The sequence below is a fragment of the Numenius arquata genome, chromosome 12, assembly GCF_964106895.1.
Source record: "Numenius arquata chromosome 12, bNumArq3.hap1.1, whole genome shotgun sequence".
In the NCBI taxonomy this organism is placed as follows: Eukaryota; Metazoa; Chordata; class Aves; order Charadriiformes; family Scolopacidae; genus Numenius; species Numenius arquata.
In genome coordinates, this window is record NC_133587.1 from 18,544,134 (window position 1) to 18,564,887 (window position 20,754).

Below are 20,754 nucleotides of genomic sequence, written 5' to 3' on the forward strand. Positions count from 1 at the left end.
ACAGACTTCTCGATCCGCCTATTACATCAAAGTTTAACTTTTGCCGTTTTTAATTGTCCAACTTTTGCGGTTTCACTTATTTCCCCTAGTTTTCAGTTACCTCACTCCTGCAGCTTCAATTAACTCTCCTCTTCTTTTGGTTGTCTCACTCCTGCCATTTCCGTTAACTTCCCTGTTTGTGGAGACACTCTTATCCCTATTTTCTTATCAGCCCCTCCTCTGTTTATTTCACTATTTGTCTTTACAACCTTTAGTCACCGTTCATTGGACCTTTTCTTCTTGTCTTCTTTTTGGTTTTGGAGCTATTTGCAGAGCCATCATCTTCGGTCCCCTTGTAGCTAATTCTGGGTCACTGGGCACAGCTACGACTTGCATTCTTCTGACTCCATGCTGAATGAGCTGCATGAAACAAGGTATCCTACATGGTACAAAAATCAGAGCTGCTACCGCACAAAGGGAGAAAACCACCATGCGTTTAACCCATGGTCCACCAGGCAACCACGAGAACATGTCTAATTCCCATCCTTTCCCGGTTTGAACTGGCACGTGAGCTAGTTTTCTCATTCCTTTTCTTATCTGTTTTACTACCGCCCCGTGATCATGGATTTGTAAACAAGAGCTGGGTTCCTTTAGTTTTCCACCAACTCCCCCTTCTTCTGCTAGCAAATAATCTAGGACCCTTGGGTGTTGGAAAATTGCATTCCTCATCTGAGCAGATTGGTCTGCAAGAAAGTCAAGAGCCTCAGCGCTCTGGTTAGGTAAAATTGCAAAAACCGGCTTGTAATCTAACTATCCTATTTAAATTATAAATGGGGTCTCTTGCTCCAGAAATCACCTGGTGGGGATTCCGTGCTGCTGGTCCAGAATACCGTATAATTCGTTCAGGTTCATCTGATGTATAATTCATCTTTTCCCCATGATTGGGAACCCCCTTTAGTTAGGGATTTATCAGTTGCTCGTCGTTCTCTTATCAGATCATCCTATCCATTAACCCCTAACTCGTTTCCTTGAACTTGTGGTAATAAGGAAAATAACGGTCTCATATATCCTATAGAACGTATCCCTGAGCGCTTTGGAGGTAACCTTTGGTAGGCGTGTTGCCCACAAATCCAGTAATGGCCCTTCAAAGCCCAAAGCCATTCCCGTTAGCGAATGGGCCTTCCCATGTTTCATTATCCTGTGGTATTTCACAGTATAGAGTATCTTTTGATCCCAGGGGTCCTCCTGCTATATCCCGGGGCTGCTGCTTGTGGACGGGGGTTGTTCAGTGACCTCCTGGCTGTTCCTCCCTTCCCAAGGTGTGAGGATCTGGCCAAAGGGAACGTCCTCTTGCGGGGGCACCTCGAGAAAGCGAGTGAGGTGACTTCAGCCCTTAAAGGAGATGTTGGAAAACTGAGGGCGGATTGGATGAGGGCGCAGGAGGAGCTGGAAGCGAAGGAGAGAGAATGGCACCGGGAAGGTGTGTGGAATAATTCCTCAAATAAAAATTTAATTAAAAATATAGCATTGTTCACACATTAAGGAAAGGTATAAAATGGAAGCGTTTCCAGGGTAGAATACAGCAGATACGGGAACGAGGTGATCCTATGGAAGTGATAAGCTGCATATTTGCTACCCTGAGCCAACAGTCTGTCAGATTTTGATGAAATGCTGTCCTTTGTGCGAACTTTGCTCATTATAATGTCATTATAATACCAAAACACACCTCCAGCCCAAAGGCTACCCGCCTCCAAGGTGCAACCACTCGTCCTTGAGTCTGCGCCCTGAATTTTTCGTAAACTATACCTTTAAAAGCGAGGCGAGAGAATTTTACACCAAGCCTAATAAAGGTATTTATGACTAGAGTCACTCAAACTCCACCTTGAAGGTAAAACATAGTATAAAACTAGCCCAAGAAAGGGGGGATGCTAGGGAAGACCCCATCGTGAAGAGGTCAGGGAGGACCCCGTCACGGACTGCCTTTGACTTGCCGGACCAGTCGAGGGGCTGAGCCTTTCTTCCCCCCCCATAGGGAGGCCTTTGGGTAAGACTTAGACTATACCGAGTGCTTCCTCGGGAAACTTAGAAATCTCTCTAGAGGGTTATTTTTGTTACATTTATAGCCAGGCTGTATTGTTTGGAACTTTGTCGCACGCTTTGTACCATGAACAAACCATATTTTACTTGCACGTGCTTTGCAGACAGTGTATTTATCACCGGCAAACCATAAGAACCTTTGTATCTGTTGCTGAAATAAACTGCACTGCTTAAGTAGCTAGCCGTTTCGGTTTCCCATTGAACGCCACCAAACATTAGAGTGCGGCCGTGCTAGTTCATGAGCACGACTAGACTGAAGGTGCAGTCCACTATGACTGTATCTGGACTCGTGACAGTTAAATATATTAAACACGACTGGACTGATAGTGGTGAATTGGGCATCCCTCAGGATTTAAACCTAGCCGCACCTAGCCTCCCACCTCGGTGAGGAGTGTTAGAACGCAAGGGGGTTTATTTTCTGCCAAAACTATTTTGCCTATTAACGCAACAGACGTGAGGTGAGGAGGGGCTGCGGGAATGTCAGAGGTGATGCCAGCGTGGCACGAGAATGTGTTTTATTTTTGGCCCAGAGACCTCCCTGTGAGAAGGTTGTGGCGGTTTTGGGGATGTGTTGGTGCTGGGGATGTGCTGGTGTTGGGGATGTGTTGGTGCTGGGGATGTGCTGGTGTTGAGGATGTACTGGTGTTGAGGGTGTGTTGGCGTTGAGGGTGTGTTGGTGTTGAGGATGTGCTGGTGTTGGGGATGTGCTGGTGTTGGGGATGTGCTGGTGTTGGGGATGTGTTGGTGTTGAGGATGTGCTGGTGCTGGGGATGTGCTGGTGTTGGGGATGTGCTGGTGTTGGGGATGTACTGGTGTTGAGGGTGTGTTGGCGTTGAGGGTGTGTTGGTGTTGAGGATGTGCTGGTGTTGGGGATGTGCTGGTGTTGGGGATGTGTTGGTGTTGAGGATGTGCTGGTGCTGGGGATGTGCTGGTGTTGGGGATGTGTTGGTGCTGAGGAGCAGACAGGGCTGGGAGATGGAGGGGTGGTGGTGATGGAAGCAAATGGTGGTGATGGAAGAGTACCCCCTGCTGTGGCCGTGCTGCTCAGTCCTAAAGGCCAGTGCTGCTGCTGCTGGTAGTTCTCTCTGGTAGTTGTTCAATCTCCGTCTGGAGCCGTGAGAGCAGAGAGGTCTGTGTGTTTTCAGATTGCGAGCAGCCAAGGGAAGACCAAGAGGGGCCTCCCTCACCGACAGCAAATGTGAGAGTGGCCTTGGAGGGGCTTGTCTTTGTCGTCCTCCCCCAAGACACCTGTGTGTGAGACACCTCTGCAAGGGGAGATGCTGAATGAGGGTCACTTGCTTTGCTGATATCCCCTCCTGCAGGACAAGGGTGGGTGTTCCCTCCTGTGCAGTCGGGTGGCAGCTCTGCTGAGGCTGCTCCTGTGGTGGCTCTTCAGTCCCCAGTGCCCTGTTGGAGTAGTTCTTGAAGGAGACCTGGCCACGGTGGTGTGACCCTCTCCCAGCTGAAAGACTTGTGCAGTGACGGCGAAGGCTGAGCTGGCATTTCTTTTTCTCTTTGCATCTGTAGCTTTATGACAAGTTCAGAAGGGGTGAACGTGGCCGTCTGCTCGGCCTGTGGCATCAGGTGGACACCTTCTGCCGCCGTTTCCTGGAAATGAAGACTGCCACGCACCGGTGAGTAGAAGCTGAGGCCAGATGTCTGCAGAAAAAATGTGGCTTCCCTTCAGATCTCTCTGGGGTTCCTTTCTCTCTGCAAACAGAAGTAGCACAGCCTCCGGTGTCAGGAGGCAATTTCAAAGTCTGGGTTACCGTCAGCCATTGATCTTATTGGATTATAAGCCTTCCTTAATGCCGCGAGTGTGCCTGACCTACTGTGTAATTCTCCTCCTCTTTGTGATTTGTTGGTACAACATTTTCGGTTTATTCTCACACCACCTTCCTGAAATGTTTGTTCTGTAGATATTGTCGTCAGCCTCTGAGCAGCCACTTGCCGGGGTGTTCCTTGCAAGCCTGAGTGCAGAAGGCCTTGGGGGCAAGAAGGGCCATTTTGCAGCATGAAGCATCTTAACCTGAATCATCCTGTGATCCTGTGATTATTGGATGGGAAATTCATAGCCGTCTCCCCAAAGAGCTTGCAGGCTCTTTGATCCATTCCCCGCTGAAGGCAAAAGTGATTGTGGGAATAGTCATCTGGACTTTCAACGTCTGTCTGACCCCCAGAAGAACTTTGGCCAGGCTGGTATCCAGCGTAGGAAAGAGGAGAGAGAGAACCAGGAGGCAGGAAGCTGTTAATTTGTGAGCACCTGAATGTTTTGGAAAGGTTCTGTGATTTCTGGAAGCTTGTTTTACTTTCTCAGTGCTGAATGTTTCCCCTCCATCAAGGACAAAGAGTGATGCAGGTCTGGTCAGGAAATGCCAGCGTTCTTGAGGTGTAAATAGAAAGGGGTTGGAAATCATCCCAACTGCCGTTTCTGGGACATAGGATGTGCTCTTGGGTTTGGAAACGAGAATGTTTTTATGTTCAAACCTTGTTTGTCTCTCCCCTTCGCAGAGACTGAAGGACTCGGAGGCACTTGGAGAAAAACATTCCTCATTACAGCGTGAGTTGGTGGTCGTGAGGGAGACACTGGAGCAATCGCACCTTCAGAGGGATCTGCTGAAGCAAAAGAGAGATGAGCTTACCATGGCCCTGGCGAAGGTATGGTCACCTTGTGATAGCAAGGCCACCACAGATGCTGTTTCTGGCAGCAGCAGACAGGGACAATCATAGACGCATAGAATCATGGAGGTTGGGAGGGACCTTTCGAGTCCTCGAGTCCAACCGCTACCCTCACACCGCCAAATCCTCCACTGACCCCTGTCCCTCAGCTCCACCTCTGCCCGTCTTTTCACTACCGTGTTGCTCCTCTTCTGTTCTCCCACTGTTGTTTAAGTACAATGTTGGTCTCCTTCTTGGGAAATGGTGGTGAGAGCAGGCAGGTCTTTGGGGCAGTCTGTCCTCACGTGCTGATTGGGAGCGCTGAACTGGGAGTATGTCAGAGACACGCAGGGGATGGGGAGTTGCTGCTCTCTTCTTGACTGTAAACCTGACTGTATTTTATTTCCTCTGTGCTTCCGTGGCGGTGGCTGGAGCAAGAGAATGGAGCTCTGTCGGGTAAAGTGGAGGAGATGGAGAGAGCAAAGGTCTCTGCCCAGGAGAAGCTGCGCTTGTGTAGAAGAACAGATGGAGAGCTCTGCGCAGAGAAAGCCCCCCTGGAGCAGCTGCTGAAGGAAGCAGAGGAGCAAGAAGAGGGGCTGCGGGCAGCGCTGAGGATCCGGGCAGAGGAGAAGGAAGAAAGCCAAGAGAAACTCATCCAGGTGGGACCAAAATGCTGGTGCTTCTGGGTGGGCGTTTGGCTGCTTGTCTGGGTGAAGCTGTGCCTGTGTTGGCCTCCTTTTTGGCATATTTACTTTGGAGGGCCAGAGAGTGGTGTCATCAGAACCAGGGGCTTGTTGTCCTCCTGGAAGATACAGCCTCCATTGTCCATCCATTGTTTTTCTTGCTGGCACAGAGGGTGTGGGCGCAGCTCCCCGTGTGCCAGGGATCAGAGAGCAGCAATTTCAGATGCGGTTATTGCCATCACATTGGGCTGGGCTCTCTGTGCTCTGCCAGGTGACAAGGGAAGCCCGGCCATTCCCTCCGAGGGGCCCACGTTGCTATTTGAAATGGCAGAAACGGGCTTTCTGTGTACGAGAACCTGGAATCCAGCCTGTTTGAGGCTCAGCAGCACTTATCTCAGGGAAGGTGGTAGAAAACCAGCCCGGTGGTTCTGACTGTACTGACCTTAAACCCTTTGAATTTCAGCGTAGGAGGGATCTTAACACGCCTTCGCTTAGAAACAGAAGCCCCTCCAGACAAACAAGGTCTGAATGTAAAAACATTCTCGTTTCCAAACCCAAGAGCACATCCTATGGCCCAGAAAGGGCAGTTGGGATGATTTCCACAAAGCAGCACAAAGAAGAGGAGCATTCAACAGTAGGTCAGGCACACTCACGGCATTAAGGAAGGCTTATAATGCAATAAGATAAATGGCTGAGACGTTTGCTGTGGGTGAGGGAGGCCCCTCTTGGTCTTCCCTTGGCTGCTCGCAATCTGAAAACACACAGACCTCTCTGCTCTCACGGCTCCAGGCGGAGATTGAAGAGCTACCAGAGAGACGAGCGCTCCTGTGTCACTGCCCGACAGCGCCCAGCAGCAGCAGCACTGGCCTTTAGGACCGAGCAGCACGGCCACAGCAGGGGGGCCTCTTCCATCACCACCATTTGCTGACACCCCTCCTGACCCATTTGCTGACACTGGGTGCTGACACCCAGTCCCGTCTTCTGCTCCTCAACACCAGCACATCCTCATCAGAGCCACAACCTTCTCACAGCGAGGTGTCTAGGCCAGAAATAAAACGCATTCTCAGGCCACGCTGGCATCACCTCGGACATTCCCGCAGCCCCTCTTCACCTCACGTTCCCAGTGCCATTGTCTCTCCTTCGCTTCCAGCTCCTCCTGCGCCCTCATCCAATCCGCCCTCAGTTTTCCAACATCTCCTTTAAGGGCTGAAGTCACCTCACTCGCTTTCTCGAGGTGCTCCCGCAGGAGAGCATTCCCTTTGGCCAGATCCTCACACCTTGGGAAGGGAGGAACAGCCAGGAGGTCACTGAACAACCCCCGTCCACAAGCAGCAGCCCCGGGATTTCCCGGCTCCCCCAACACTGACGTTGGTGTCAAACTGAGAGGCAGGAGAAGCGCTTTCTCGCATGAACTGAGATCTCTCAGGGCTGGCAAACTCATGTGCTCCTCCTTTAGCCTTCCGTGTCCTTCTACAGCTTTGCTTTCCCTTCCTCTTCAACTCGGACCATGCCCACAGGTAACGGCTGCCTCCCCTTCGTGCTGCCTCATCACTGGATGCATCCCCTTTCTCTGGCCTTGTCCCCACTCCCTCACCTACTGCTCCAGGGCATGACTTAGGCTGGGAAGGGACCCTTGGAGCTCAGCCGGAGGAACCCCCTGCTCAAAACAGAGCCATGCAGCACACACCCCTATTACTGCCCCACACAACAGGTTGTGGACCTTTCTCCTTCCAAAAGGGCTTGCCCCACCGCTTCCCTTGGGGCCACTGGGGAGCACTGACAGCTTTTCCCTGCCTTCCAGGAGCAGCCAGGACACCCACTAGGAGGGAACGCTTCTTCCTTCTGCCTTTGCTGCTCCTCTTCCACCTGAGGCAGGGCTTTCTCCAGGCTGTGGTCTTCTGTGGCTTCCCGCCTGCCTGGGGAGGGATCCCTGAAGAAGAAAGGGAATGTTTAGTCCACTTCTTGTGTTCCCTTCACTGCTGTTCGCATCCATCGCTTTCCCCTCCCTTCCTTGGGCATCTCAGGAGCTGAGATGCCTCAGCTGAGGTGAGGCATCTCAGGTGGCTTCTTCCAGGCATAACAGTCTGGTCACTACAGAGAGGAAGGGAGGGGAAGCTGTCACTCACCGCCAGCAGCTCTCCTCAGTCTCCCACTCTTGCACTCTCACAGCGGGTATCCTCAGCTCATGACGGCCAGTGCTCGCTGCCACCCGAACCCCGGGAATGGTGCGGGACATCAGGTGCAGGAGCCCAGGAGTTGCAGGGGTTCAGCCGGTGACAGGAAATGGGCACCTACAAGGACAGAGTCAGAAAGCCCTGATGAAAGCCCAAGGGCAGGAAGAGGCAGGACTTGCTTCCCCTTTCTGTGGGAAACACCCTTGACAGGGAGCTGTTTCTAGCCCAGAAGAGAGAGCTGTTGCGGGCATGGAGCAGGGGATGGCTCTGGCACCTTCTCCCCGTGGGAAGTGCCCTCAGAGACTGTGCGTGTGGGGAGATGCACGGTGGCCCTGTGCCACGCAGCAGGGCTCCATCGGGAGCCCCTGGGGAGCTGCCATGGAGTTCTTTCCCGACCCTGCGCAGCACCATCCCTCGCCCTCCCTTGCCAGCGGACTTGCACTGCCTTGGAGCAGTTCTCAGAGTTGGGAAAGATGGGCAGCAGCAGAGCCTGGGACACACCTGGGCTTCTGCACCTTCTGGACCTTGCCGCTTTGTTGCAGTGCCCGTCTTTTCTCTCTCTTCCTTCCTGTCTCTTCTCTTCCCTCTCCCCTGAGCAGGCCTCTTCTCTCTTTCTTTTTCTTGGGTTTTCAGTTTCCTGGAGGGAGCCTGCAAACCTTTCCATCCCACAGCGTGGTTAGATAGCTCTAGCCGGGATCAGCTGGGTGAACCAGTTCTTGATTGAACCCAAGCTGACTCCTTTTACCTTCTTTCCTCTGAAAGGCTCCTTCTTTGTTCTTGGGCGCATCCCAGGGAGTCTTGCGTGGTCTCTGGGGCGGTTGGAGGCAAAGCGGCGGGTGCCTAAACCAGAAATGTTGGCGTTAGCAGGTGACAAGGGACGTCCTGGAGGAGTAAGCCACTGCTGGGCGAATCGCTCGCTAGAGAAGATCCCTGGTCTGGTTTGCATTAGCCCTTTCTCCCAGGGGCCTCCCGGGGGAACATAGTGTTCACAGCGGGGTGTGACACTCAGTTCATTTGGGGGGCCGTTCAGCAGGGAGCCTGCGGTCCCCCTCCAGGCAAGAAGAGCCTTGCCCGCTTCATTCTGCTGCAGTTTCTTCACCCTCCTGAGACAGAGCTCTGCGCATGTCCCTTTGGTGCAACAGCACCTTCTGTGGTGGCTTTGCTTCTGGAAGCTGTCCTTCTGTAGGTCTTTTGTAGGCCTGTCCTTTGGCTGAGGACGTGCCTAACGCATTGGAGAAAGACCCCTTCCAGTTTTACTTACAAGGCACCATTCCAAGGGGGATGAACAAGCCCCACCCAAAGGCACAAGAGCTGAAATACCAGGAAGAGGCAGAGCAGCTACTTGGACTCCTCAGGAACTCCTCCTCCAGGAGACGCCTTGTCCCAGAGTTTGTGGACCTGCCCTACCTCTGCCGTTGGCGATCCTTCCACCGTATCTACCCCTGCTGCTTTCTGGAGGACGAGCAGAGAGGGTGGTGCATCCAGGAAGGCTTTTGCTTCGTGCTCCACGTCTGCCTCGCCTGCGTGGTCCCGTTGCTCTTCCAAAGGCAGCTCTGGGAAGCAAAAGCACATGCAGCAAAGTGACTTGTTGGAAGTGGACAACAGCTAAAGCCAAAGCCACCCAAAGCCCTAGACCAGCTTTCCGCTCGGGCTGTAACAACGCTCAGTCCCTCCTCCTACCTGTGGCTGTGTGCGTGGGTGCTGGCGACTCCTCAGCTGAAGGACTGGAAGGGCCGGCCATCTCTTCCCCAAAGATTTCACAGGGCTTTTCCATGGGGAACTCCACCAGCACCTTCAGCTGCACACGTCACAGCCTCGGTTGCAGGGCAGGTGGCTGAAAAGGTGGCAAGCAGCCTTTCCCACTCCTCACCCTTGCCTCCACGCAGAAGGCTGTGGCTGTGGGGCTGCTCTTCCAGGCAGCCACCCCCCCCCAAGCCCAGCCCTCCCCACCAGCATTTGCTCAATAGAGAGGAAGGAGGCAGCCAGGCACCTCTCAACCGCCAAGCTCTGCTGGGCCGGGAAGGCTGCAGCCGGCTGCTCCATCCAGCGTACCTTCCCAGTGCCCTCCAGCGGGACCTCCAGCGGGAGCAGGTCCTCCTTGGGTGGGCTCAGCAGGTTTGGCCCAAGGCAGATGGCCAGGTTGCTGCAGCTCATCCTGCTGGTGCAGGCGTTGTGGCCGATGTGCTGCAGGACGGGGAGTAGCCGCTTCAGGAGGAGGACATGTGCTGCTGTCAAGTTCTCGGCCACCCTGAGGGAACAGGAGCACAAGGTGAAGAAAGCAGACGTTGCCCACAGCCATGGCCAAAGCTTGCCCAAGGCAGGTGGGAGGCAGCGGCTGTGTTGCGCAGCTTTCCAGGTGCTCTCAGCCAGCGCTCAGGGCTCCTGCTCAACAGGCAGGCTGCTGCCCACACTTACGCTTTCAGCTCTCCCGCGTCGGCCTGCTTGCTCCTCCTCTCCATGGCTGGCATCCAGTCCTCATAGAGGTCGATGACGAGGAGCTTGGTGGGGATGCTTTGGAGGAAGCTGTGCAATGCCAAGGGCTGACCCTTTCTCCTGGCTTTTTGATTGTGTTTTTAGCGGTTCTTTATTGTATTTGATTGGTTTTTGTATTGTTTCTTGGCCAGTCTTGGCCAAACTTCTTTCTCTCGGAAGGGAACTCTTCTGATTCTCCAAAGGAAGAGCTGTCTCTGCATCTGGAATGTTTCTGGCATCTGCTGTCTTTGATGATCTGTTGCTGTTCTCTGCGCAGGGCCAGGGTGGGTCTGGCTTTTTTCCCCCACCCATGCGTTAGCTGAGGCGAGGTCTGGCTGAGGACAGCCCCCTGCCACTGGCTTTCTCATCCTCAGCCTGAAACAATGCCAACTCCAGGCCCCAATAACCTGGGTGGCGCTCCAGGGGAGTCCAACAGGCTGTGGCGATCTGCAGTGGTTTCCGGCGGTCTCCGGCGGTCTCTGGTGTTCTGCGATGGTCTCCGGTGTTCTCCGGCGGTCTCCAGCGGTGTCCGGCGGTCTCCGATGGTCCCCAGCATTCTCTTGCGGTGTCCGGTGGTCTCCATTGATGAGACCGCCGGACACCGCTGGAGACCATCGGAGGCCACCGGTGGCTGGCAGTCTGCGGTGGTCTTCGATGGACTCTGGCGGTTTCCAGCGGACTCCGACGGTCTCCAGTGTGAGACCACCGGAGGCCGCAGGACACCGCCAGTGTCTGATCCTCTCCGGTGGTCTCCCATGGTGTCCTGTGGTCTCCGCCGGTCTCTGGTGGTCTCCGACGCTCTCCAGCAGTCTCAGCCGTCTCCAAGGGACTCCTCCTGGTCCTATGGGGCTGCCGGCCCGAAGATGGCAGCCCCTCTCCTCGCCTCTTCCCCGCGGCTCTGAAAGAGAAATCACAGAATCGTTTACGTTGGAAAAGAAATGGAAGCTCATGGAGTCTAGCTGTTAGCCTGGCACCGCCAAGTCCGCAGCTCAACCACGTTCCTAAGGCCCACATCTACAGGTCTTTGAAATCCCTCCCGGGAGGGTGCCTCAAGCCCTTCCCTGGGCAGCCTGTTCCAATGCTTGTCAAGCCCTTCAGGGAAGAACTCTTTCCCAGTCTCCCCTCTCAACCTCCCCTGGCGCAACTTGAGGCCGTTTCCCCTTGTCCTGTCCCTCGTGCCTTGGGAGAAGAGAGAGACAGCCCCCTGGCTCCAGCCTCCTCTCGGGGAGTTGTCGGGAGCGGTAAGGTCTGGTGCTGGTGCTGTGGGGCTGCCAGGCAGAAGAGGGCAGCCCCTCTCCTCTCCTCTCCTCTTGCCCAGGCCTGAGGGCAGAGGAGATAGCCCCCCTTGCTGAGGGGCGGGGGTGTGGGGAGGGAAAGCAGGGCTCCTCGGCGGCTTGACAGCCGGCTGATGTTCCTGCTGAGCCTGCCGCATGGCGGTGTGGATGGCCCACTTACGGTTAGCGTCGGCCGCGGGGCCGGCGCCGCTTGCTGGACCGTGGCTTTGCGGAGGGTCCCTTTGAGCCGGCGGGGGTCCTGCGGCGCTTTGGGCCCGCTGCTGCTGGAGGCAGCCTGGCCACGGTGGAGGTGTGCCCCGTCAGGCCTGCGGGAGAGGGATCCACCTCCATTGGCTCCTCTGCCGGTGGGTCGACCTCCATGGGCTCTCCCTCGTCCCTCTTGGCGGGTGGGTCGACCTCCATGGGCTCTTCCTTCTCCCTCTTCAGGGGTGGGTCGACCTCCATGGGCTCAACTCCTTGGCCATCGCTGCTGCTGCCGCTGCTGCTGGCCGCAGCCCACTTGCGTTTCTCTCGGTGCTTGGGCATCCTCCGGGCTTCCGAGGAGCCCCTTCTGGCTGGGCCCACTCAATGTGGGCGCTCGTCCCACCCAATGTGGGCACTGGCCTCCCTTTGCCGCCTCCTCCTCTACCAAGCAGGCTTGGTGCAGGAATCTCTGGCTGCTGAGCGAGCTGTGGGTCAGCCACAGGGGTGCCAGTTGGCCAACGGCCGGCCGGTGACGTCACCAACGGACCTTTCTGTGTCTGGGAGGGTGGCCCATGAGGCCCTGCAGGCCCCATGCCGGGCGGCCCTTTGGCTTGCCAGAGAGCAAGGCAGCCCCTGGGGCAGCGGGACTGCCCTCCAGCTCCCCTCCTGTGCCCAGAGGATGCCCAGAAGCTCTGAAGTGGCGGCATCAGACCAGCTGGCGTGTCCCCTCGGAGTTCTGCCTGCGTCCTCTGGCTTTGCTCTGCCTCTTCCTGAGCGCTTGTGCCTCAGGTTTTTCTGCCATTTGCACTCTGTCCCTTTGCAAAAGGGCAGAGCGTGGTTGTGGAATTGCAGTCCAGGTCTAGAGGTGTGGCCTGGAAAGCCCAGTGCCTTTTTTCCCCCATTGCAGTGTCCAGAAGTTGCTGCTTGAAAGCTGAAATCCTCTTCTTCATCGGCCGTAAAGCGTTCCTTCTTCACCAGTCACACCTGGAGACAGAAACATCACCCGTTTCTCCAGGTGATTCCCAAAGCTTGTGCTGGGGAAAGTGTTTGGGTGGAAACTGCACTGAAAAACCTTTCACTCTCGCTCAGACAAATGTAGAGAAATTCCCCTTGAATACCTTTCAGATGACAGCGATTCTACTTCCTTGAAGCTGAAAAACTAGGAAGGTTTTTCCTGATTGGTACGAGTGTAACTGGGTCCCAATTTCCCCCAATAATGATGGATACAAGCTTTAGATTGGTGTGGGAGGAAGCACTTGTTTCTAGATGCCTCTGCTTAATGGCAAACTGGTTTTGCAACCCTTAACATCATGCAAACATTAAACTGGCTGCAAAAAAATTGGAGCTGGAGCTGTCTCTTTCCTTCCAGTATCTTCATGGGGTCACCTGTTAATGTGCCTGTAGCATTTTAAAGGCGAAACTGCCAGGCAAATGCTCCTTTTCAGATGTTTTCCTGCAACGGGAAGTGGTAGCCCCTCCACAGGTCAAGGTGTGACATGCTCACTTTTGAACTCCCTATCTCAATCCCTCTTCCCCTCAGCATCATTACCGAGAGTGTTATTTCCTCAGTTGGTGTCCGTCTGGAGAAGAAAAGTGTCCTTTTTGAGCGCAGGCCCATGACACGAAGATGCTGAACGTTTGTGCCTAGGGATTTAGTTTGTTCGTGAACAAAGGGAGAGGATTGCTGTGTCTGTTGCTCTGCGTGTCTTTATTGCTTATGTCCTTATCACTTGTTGCTAGTCGTGCTCACAAAACAAGCAAAAAGGGCAATTGAGGGTTGTTTAATTTGTGCTAAGGTCAATTTACAAGGGAAGGTGCTAGAGGAGGGCGACCTTGGGCCCATTCCAACGATGTCAGGTGGATTTTACTGAAATGCCCTGAACAGGAAGATTTCTTCCTTTCCCTGAACAGGATCTTTTGGTAATAGTATGCCAGCTAACCGGGTGGCCAGAAGCATTTCCAGTTGCTTCAGCAACTACGGGATCAGTTATTAAAGTGCTTTTAGGACAAATAATTCCTAGATAGGGAGTAATAGAGGCAATAGACTCACAGAGAGGAACACATTTTACTGGAAAAATTCTTCAAGGGGTTGTGGTGGCCTTAGGAATACAATGAGATTTCCGTACTCTGTGGAAGCCCCGGAGTTCAGGGAAAGTAGAGAAGATGAATGGGGGAATTAAGCAGCATCTTTTGAAATTATTTTTGGAAACCAAAATGCCATGGATATGTCTTCTACCATTAGCTTTAGCTAGCATAGGGGCCAAACCCAGAGGAGATACTCAACTATCCCCCTTTGAATGAATGTTTGGAATCCCTTACCCTGCTAACTCTCGACCTAGTGGGGAGGTAGAAATAAGTGACGTCTACTTGAAACAATATGTGGCCGGGATACTGTCTCTTGTGAAATCTCTTTGACAGGAAGCTCAGCTGGCACAGACCCTGCCTTTGGACTTTGCTGTCTAGAGCATCCAACGGGGAGGTTGGGTCCTAATTAAAGAATGGAAAGAAGCACCACTGGTGGCAAAGTGGCAGAGACCGTACCAAGCGTTATTAACCGCGGAAACAGCAGTTAAGACGGCCAAACACGGGTGGACTCGTCATATTCGAACACGGGTGGACTCGTCATATTCGAGTCAAGACGTCCAAGGCCCTGGAAAACTGGACTTGGGAGCTAAAGGAAGAGGAGGGGAAACTGCAGCTAGCCTTCCGTAGAAAAAGACTCCATTAGTAGTATTTGATAAGTTAAAAATCAAGGGCAAGGCTGGATTGACCTCTGTCAATTGCCACAATAAGAAATTCTAAACTCCGTTACTGGCTGCAACCCAGTAGGCGTTGAGCAGTGGAAGCACATGCCATACCAGACCTTGATTTGAAAAAGTGAAAAATGGAAGTTTAGGGTGGGAGACTAGAACTAACTCTTACAAGGAGTGGGTCAGACCGGTAGCCATCAGGTAGACCTCGGGAGGAGTTCCGTGTGTTTACCCAAAGGATCTACGGTATAGATCCATAAGGAAAAGAGGCCCCTTATTTAACTTCCAGCAACTGGTGAGCAGACACTAACTGAATTGTTTCCGTATATTCACTTGCCACATCAAGTGTAGAAAGATGATAAGCTCAAGATGAAATTTTTAGTAATGATCATGTTTCTATACTATTGGCAAAATCGAAGTCTGGGATGGGAAAACCGATTTTTGACTCTAGGGGACGAGGTAGCCAAAGCTTTTAACCTCAGTAATTGCTGGGTCCGTGGAGGTCCAGGAGGAGCTGAAGATTGGCTGTGGGTAGCCCAGCCTGTCCAGCCTAAATGGTTGGTGAGTGACTTAAGTAGAGTGCATAATGGAACTGGGTTCTGGAAGGAAGACGGAGGTACATGGAAAATACAGTACCCAGGAAAAGGAAATTACTGTCTGAACAGAACCAAGCTGGGAGGGAAAAATGTAGGTAAAAGCGAATGTGAGTGGACATTGTCACCAGGAATGGGTTGTTACGATCCATATTGTAGACCTTATAATTGCTTTAGGTACCGAGGAAGATGGAACCAAACGCATGTTAAGCTTATAGGTGGCACCTGGGTAAAGTGCTCTTTCAAAGAACCTTGGCACAGTGGATGCAAAGCAGTTGCGAGAGAAATTATGCAAAAAGGGGGATTTAGAGATTCTTTATTCCTGGCTTGTCAGTGGGACAATACCATTAACAAGAATCATGTAATAAGGGTTTATCAATGGGGCTGGCAAAACTCAAGTGGAACTAGGACCTATTTTAGAAAATTTTGGTCGGCTACAAATTGAACTAAGAATGGTAGGGGATGTAACTGTAAAGGGCACGCAGATGCGGGAGCCTTTGAATGTGATTATTGCGATTCCTATGGCGATTTCAGTATAGCAGGAGGACCCCTGGGATCAAAAGATACTCTATACTGTGAAATACCACAGGATAATGAAACATGGGAAGGCCCATTCGCTAACGGGGCTTGGGCTTTGAAGGGCCATTACTGGATTTGTGGGCAACACGCCTACCAAAGGTTACCTCCAAAGCGCTCAGGGATACGTTCTATAGGATATATGAGACCGTTATTTTCCTTATTACCACAAGTTCAAGGAAACGAGTTAGGGGTTAATGGATAGGATGATCTGATAAGAGAACGACGAGCAACTGATAAATCCCTAACTAAAGGGGGTTCCCAATCATGGGGAAAAGATGAATTATACATCAGATGAACCTGAACGAATTATACGGTATTCTGGACCAGCAGCACGGAATCCCCACCAGGTGATTTCTGGAGCAAGAGACCCCATTTATAATTTAAATAGGATAGTTAGATTACAAGCCGGTTTTTGCAATTTTACCTAACCAGAGCGCTGAGGCTCTTGACTTTCTTGCAGACCAATCTGCTCAGATGAGGAATGCAATTTTCCAACACCCAAGGGTCCTAGATTATTTGCTAGCAGAAGAAGGGGGAGTTGGTGGAAAACTAAAGGAACCCAGCTCCTGTTTACAAATCCATGATCACGGGGCGGTAGTAAAACAGATAAGAAAAGGAATGAGAAAACTAGCTCACGTGCCAGTTCAAACCGGGAAAGGATGGGAATTAGACACGTTCTCGTGGTTGCCTGGTGGACCATGGGTTAAACGCATGGTGGTTTTCTCCCTTTGTGCCGTAGCAGCTCTGATTTTTGTACCATGTAGGATACCTTGTTTCATGCAGCTCATTCAGCATGGAGTCAGAAGAATGCAAGTCGTAGCTGTGCCCAGTGACCCAGAATTAGCTACAAGGGGACCGAAGATGATGGCTCTGCAAATAGCTCCAAAACCAAAAAGAAGACAAGAAGGTCCAATGAACGGTGACTAAAAGTTGTAAAGACAAATAGTGAAATAAACAGAGGAGGGGCTGATAAGAAAATAGGGATAAGAGTGTCTCCACAAACAGGGAAGTTAACGGAAATGGCAGGAGTGAGACAACCAAAAGAAGAGGAGAGTTAATTGAAGCTGCAGGAGTGAGGTAACTGAAAACTAGGGGAAATAAGTGAAACCGCAAAAGTTGGACAATTAAAAACGGCAAAAGTTAAACTTTGATGTAATAGGCGGATCGAGAAGTCTGTACCTTCCAAGTACCTCAGCCAATGGGGAAAGGAAGAGGGTTACGTGCGGCCGGGGAATTAGGATAAAAGGGAGGCTGCGTCCTCCGGCAAATGGAGAGACCCCACAGGGATATGCCCCAGGGGACTCTCCCTTTATTCGAATAAAGCCTTTGCAGGACTCCTCTGTCTCCTTTGTGAACATCGACCTCTGGCTATGGGGTTTTCCGCACACGTCCTTTCTATCGCTTGGCTAAGATTTCAGAGTTTAGCATGCTAGTAGTCACTTCCCGAGAATCTGTTGCGGCAACGAATCTCTGCACCTCGAGGGGCAGGACCTTAAGCGAGCGTCCCCACTCAAGGGGAGATCCTGGCCTGCAGCCGCTGCCCTGCAGGAGAGCTCCAGGGGCTCTTGGGCTGTCCGCTATTTCTGGAGTGAGATAACTGACCTAGAGTCATATTCCCACGGGAACCAAGCACCGAGGTCCCCACTCCAGACAGTGTTTTGGCTGCGTTGCCAGCACGTCCCCCCCCGTTGCGTCCCCCCCCAGCAAAGTGCGGGGGCAACTCATCACATCTGCCACCGGTGGTTATGGCTTGAGCAGGAGCCGGGAGGGGCAGAGGGGGAAAGCAGGGGAGAGCACAGCGCCACCCCCCCGTTCCCTGCCGGCAGCCGGGGCCCCTCCCGCTGCCCATCGGGGAGGAGAAGGTTCGGGAGCTGCCCCCGGGCCCGTCGGGGTTTCGCACCGGGCCGGGCCTCCCGCTCCCGCGGCAGCCGAGGCTGAAGTTGGAGCCTCCGGCAGAGGCTCCGGCGGGGCCGCTGCCTTCGCCGGGCGGCGGCCCGTCCCCGCGGCGCCGGCTCTCGCCCTCCCCCCCGGGGGACCCCCCGCTGGCGGGGACCGGTTCCCCCCGCTCCCCCCTCCCGCCCCCAACCTTCGCCGGGGCCGGGGCCGGGGCCGGGGCCGGTCTCCGAGCGGAGCTGCCGGAGCCACCCGCGGCCGGGGCGGCCTCTCCCCCGCGGCAGCCCCGCAGCCCCGAGGGCAGCGCCGCCGCAGAGCGGCCCCGAGCGAGCCCGGCCCTCCCGCCCCGCGGCTCCCGGCGGCGCCCGGCGGGCAGGGGCAGCCGCTCCGCCCGCCCCGGCAGGCGCCGGGCCGCGGTCCGCCGGGGCAGGCGGCGGAGCAGCCCCCGCCGCGGGGCCCGTCCGGCGGCGGAGCCCGGCTGGCGAGCGGGGGCATGGCGGCGCCGGGCCCGGGCTCCCTGCAGCGCCGGCGGCAGAGCTGGCAGGAGGCGCGGCCCCGGCAAGCGGTGCTGGTGCGGAAGCTGCAGGCGAAGGTGAGGAGCGGGGGCGCCTGCCCGGGGGGAGCTGCCCGGGGCCGGGCCGGGCCGCGGTGGCGGGGCCGGGGTGCCCGGGCCGCCCGCGCCGCCCGCAGAGGGGACTCGGCGGCGGAGCCCTCGGGGGGCGAAGGCGCGGCCCCGGCGGGGCCCCCCCCGGGAGCCGCCGCGGCCGCCGTCCCCCCCGAGCCGCTGGCCGGGGCCTGGGCGGACTCGGGGGAAGCGAAGCTTCCCGGTGCCGTAAGGACTCGGGCTGGGATGGGCAGCGCTGTGGCGTGTAACCTCCCCAGTTACATGGAATGGCTTCAAGCTCCAACAGGGTAGGTTTAGACTGAACATTAGGAAAGAATTTTTCACAGAAAGAGTGGTCGGGCATTGGAATAGGCTACCCAGGGAGGTGGTTGAGTCACCATCCCTGGATGTGTTTAAGAGCCGTTTAGATGTGGTCTTGGGGGATATGGTATAGGGGAGAACTTTGTAGAGTAGGGTAGATGGTTGGACTCGATGATCCCAAGGGTCTCTTCCAACCTAGACGATTCTATGATTGTATGATTCTATGTGCTGAGCTTGGGCTGCAGAGAGCCCGAGAAAAGCCGGTGCCGGAGGAGCCGGCTCTGTCCCCAGGGGCGCTCGCTCCTCTCCATGGCGAGTCTCCCCCCGGCTCCTGCAGGAGCGGACTCGCTGCCGAGAGCTGGAGCAGCAGCTGGAAGCAGGAGGGGTGAGTGTGCAGGGCGCTAGCTGGAGAGCGATAGCCTTCACTCATAGGAGAGAAGCAGCATTATATTTCTTGATATAAAACAGTGATTTAATGAAGTGATAGTAGATGCGACAGCTTTAAGACCATTTGATTCACACCATTGAAACCTCTGCCCAGGTCTCTGCCACCCTCTTGAATCCTTAACTTTGTGTCCGTGTCCTTGTAGAAGGTAGAGGATCTGTGTGTGTTTGAGGATGGGAGTGCACCATGCTCTGCTCTGGTTCGCATCTCTCCCTGCAGCTGTAAATGACAGGAAAGTGTGAAAAAAAGAAGGCATTAGAGACAATCAATCACGATGGACAACCCTGCCCAGGTCTCTGCCACCCTCTTGAATCCTTAACTTTGTGTCCGTGTCCTTGTAGAAGGTAGAGAATCTGTGTGTCGTGCAGGATGGGAGTTCATCATGCTCTGCTCTGGTTCGTGTCTGTCCCTGCAGCTGTAAAAGGCAGGAAAATGTCAAGAAAAAAGGTATTAGAGACCATCAACAAGAGTGGACACTGCTGCCAAGGTCACTGCCAGACTCCTGAATCCTTAACTTTTGTCTGTATCCTTGTAGAAGGTAGAGAATGTCCGTGTGGTTGAGGATGGGAGTTCCTCATGGTCTTGTCGTTCTGGTTTTCGGGCCTGCTGCATTAAAAGGCAGAAGATTATGAACAAAGAAAGGTAGCAGAGACCATGAATAAAATGGACAACTTCTGCCCAGGTCTGTGCCAGACTCGTGAATGCTTAACTTTTGTCTGTGTCCTCGTAGAAGGTAGAGAATGTCTCTCGCTGTTCCTGAAGATGAGAGTGCCCCATGGTCTTGTCCTTTCCCTGTCTGGCCTTCTGCCATAGCAAGCAGGAGAATATGAGCAAACTAAGGCAGCAGAGACCCTCAGTGGCCATTGACATCTGTGCCCAGGTCTCTGCCACCCTCTTGAATCCTTAACTTTGTGTCCGTGCCCTTGTAGAAGGTAGAGGATCTGTGTGTGTTTGAGGATGGGAGTTCATCATGCTCTGCTCTGGTTCGCATCTCTCCCTGCAGCTGTAAAAGGCAGGAAAATGTCAAGAAAAAAGGCATTAGAGACGATCAATAAGAGTGGACACCGCTGCCCAGGTCTCTGCCACCCTACTGAATCCTTACTTTTGTGTCCGTGTCCTTTAAAAGGTAGAGAATCTGTGTGTGTTTGAGAATGGGAGTGCACCATGCTCTTCTCCGCTTCCCATCTCTCTCTGCAGCTGTAAATGACAGGAAAGTGTGAAAAAAAGAAGGCATTAGAGACAGTCAATCACGATGGACACCCCTGCCCAGGTCTCTGCCACCCTCTTGAATCCTTAACTTTGTGTTCGTGTCGTTGTCGAAGGTAGAGAATCTGTGTGTGTTTGAGGATGGGAGCTCCTCATGGTCTGGTCCTGTCCCTTTCTGGGCCTGCTCTTGTAAGGAGACAGGATAACAAACAAGAGGTCAGCCATCCTCACTCAGCACGGACAAGCCCTGCGAGGTCTGTGCCAGACTCCTGAATCCTTATCTTTTGTCTGTGTCTTTGTAGAAGGTAGAGACTGTCCACGTGGTTGAGGATGGGAGTTCCTCATGGTCTTGTCCGTCTTGTTTCTGGGCCTGCTGCATTAAAAGGCAGAAGATTATGAACAAAGAAAGGTAGCAGAGAGCATGAGTAAAATGGACAACTTGTGCCCAGATCTGTGCCAGACTCGTGAATGCTTAACTTTTGTCTGTGTCCTTGTAGAAGGTAGAGAATCTCTTGCTCCCTGGCTGAGCGTGGCTGTGTGCCATCGTCTGTTCCTCTGCTTTTAGGGGCCTGTGGTTTATGAGAGAGGATAAAAGCAATGGGGCATCCACCGTGCCTCACCACGGAGAACCCCTGTCAAGGTCTCTGCCACCCTCTTGAATCCTTACCTTAGTGTCCGTGTACGTTTAGAAGGTAGAGAATCTCTGGCTGTCTGGCTGCTCACCGGTCTGCTCGGCTCCAGGCTGTGACAGATCACCGCCCGTTCCTCCCCAGCAACCCTTTGTGACATGGCCACCTCCAGCATTCTATCGGTGTGTCAGGG